This window comes from Octodon degus, unplaced genomic scaffold, assembly GCF_000260255.1.
Source record: "Octodon degus isolate 3935 unplaced genomic scaffold, OctDeg1.0 scaffold00110, whole genome shotgun sequence".
Lineage (NCBI taxonomy): Eukaryota > Metazoa > Chordata > Mammalia > Rodentia > Octodontidae > Octodon > Octodon degus.
Window position 1 is genome coordinate 8487826 of NW_004524686.1, and position 2701 is coordinate 8490526.

Sequence of the window (2701 nt, forward strand, 5' to 3'; positions counted from 1 at the left end):
TCAGACAAGGGTCTGCTCTCTAGAATTTATAAAGAACTAAAATATACTAGGAAACCAAAATTTAAAGACCCAATCCTGAAATGGGCATCCGAGATGAAGAAACACTTCTTAGAGGAAGAAACTAAAGAAGCTAATAAATATATGAAAAAATGCTCCACATCACTAGCCACCCACGAAATGCAAATTAAAACAACATTTAGATAACATCTCACCCCAGAAAGAATGTCTATCATAAAGAAATCACCCAACAACAAATATTGGAGAGACTGTGGGGAAAAAGGATCCCTTGTCCACTGCTGGTGGGAATGTAGAGTGGTGCAACTGTTATGGAAATCAGTATGGAGACACCTTAGAAAAGTTGGACTGGAAATCCCATTGAAACCAGCTATTCCTTTACTGTGAATTTTCCTAGAGGATCTGAAAACATCATGTAATATTGATATATGTGTGCCTATGTTTATAGCAGCACAGTTTGTGATAGAAAAATCTTGGCAAAAACAAAGATGCCCATCACCTGAAGAATGGTTGAAAAAGATGTGGTATTTTCACACAATGGAGTATTATTCAGTTATTAACAATAATGAACATGAAGCCTTTATATTGAAATGGCTGCCTCTTGAACATATACTCATAAGTGAAATAAACCAGACACACATGTGTAATTATCATATACTTTCCCTAGATTAAGAACTCAAAAGAAGAAATACAATAAGAAAGGTATAATACAAGCAAAGCAGAGCAGGATCTGGAGGACTAACTAATTAAGTGAGGGAAAGGAGAAGAGCTAGGAAACATGAAGAAGGCAAGCCATACACTTATATGTACAAGATGAGCAAGGCAATGATCCTGAGAATCTCCACAAGATTTTTGAATCTAACAGTCAATTGGAAAGATTCTCACCCTAACTATATATACTGATACCTGAGACCTAAGGTACTGCACTGCAGATGGTAATTTGTAATAGTAGTTTCATGTTTGGAGCGACTGTCATTCTGGTCTTCTGAATATGGGCTGCTTGTCATGACATGCCAGGTTCTCCTATGATGTCTCTCATGTAGATGGTTGTTCAAAAAGAAGGGGGTGGTGAATGAAAACAAGAGACAGGAAAGGGAATATTGTGGGAATGTCCTTCTTCAAGGTTGTATATGGTAATGTTTTTGGAATGACCTGTAAACATAAGATGTATATAATTCTTTATGCCTATTTTTTAATATACTCTAATTTTTAAATATTTTTTACCATATTCTGTAGGGACTTAAAGTTCAACACATCAACACTGGATGAAAAATACCTGTTCCACATTATGCCTTATATGTTTGATATGCAGATATTGAGATTAAGTTTAACAGCCTTAATTGTATGGTAATAACAATAAGCTAGTCTACTGGATGGTTAACAACCTAGGTTTTCAGACCAAATGAAGAGAAAAAGGAGTGCTGCAAGAAAAGCCATCATTTTGACCCCAGCCTTCTAAGCTCAATTAAGACTCAGGACATATGAGAACTTGTACTCTAATGTCATGTAACTCAGTAGTGTCCAAAATTTTCTGATCAAGGAGATTATGGGGCCAAAGAGGAAAGTGATTGATTGTGTAGTGTGTGCCTAAGGAGAGTCACATGGTGAGAAACACACTCTCTCAAGCATTCACAGTGAGCACATTGGCCAAGCAATGGCCGTGACTCATCCACATGACTGACACTGACAAATGTTCTTCAATCTCAGGTACAGGATCTCAGGATAAATCACGAGGGAATTTCACTGACCTTATGAGGCCCATGAGCTACAACTCTTGCATATGTCCTGCTTTACCTTGGTTTTAACCATCCAGCAGAAAAGTATACAAGTGTAATATAAGAAGTAAAGCCATGCTGTTATGTTAAGCAGTAGGGGACTCAGATCAACAATTTCTGACATTGTCTGTCAAAAGGAAGACCCAACACTACTATGGGATACTGGACTCTTTTATTTTTTCTATTTTTTTTTATTTTTCTCACATTTTATTTTTTAAATTTTAAACAGAAATAAAACAAAATTTCAAAACAAGATGATAGGTTAACAATGGGTAATACATTGCATACAGTTATCTTTAAATTAATAATTCAGAGTACAAGATATCAGCATTTAATTGTCCAAACAATATTCAATATAACCACAAACATTTCTTAGCAATTAACTAAGAGAAAGTTATATAGATATATATAGATACACTTCTCTCTGCCTTCTTTTATCCACTTCTTATCCCAGTTTCTCTTGCTTTTTCTTACCATTCTACATCTATTATACATTTTGGATTTTACTTACTCTTTCAGTTTCTTTATTTTTTCAAAATTTGTTGATAAACAGATAACAATGAGACAGTTTCAAAACAAATCGGAAGTACAGTTTCAAAAAATATAACACTGCATATATTCTTCTTGGTGGTTAATTGCTGTACAAGATGCGGACTTGAGATCCTATTTACAAACACCATTAGAACAAATCATTCTATTCATTAAGAGAATGCAATTATATATCTCTCCTAACAACTTTTAATAAACAGATACAAAATGGACATTCATTGGTGTACCCCATTTTTTCTAAGTTCCATTATTGAATATTATAGATGTGTAAACTCAGCAAAATATTCTAAAAGAGTCCAGTAGCCCATAATAGCATTGGGTCTTCTGTTTAACTGGCAATGTCAGAAATTATTGACCTGAGT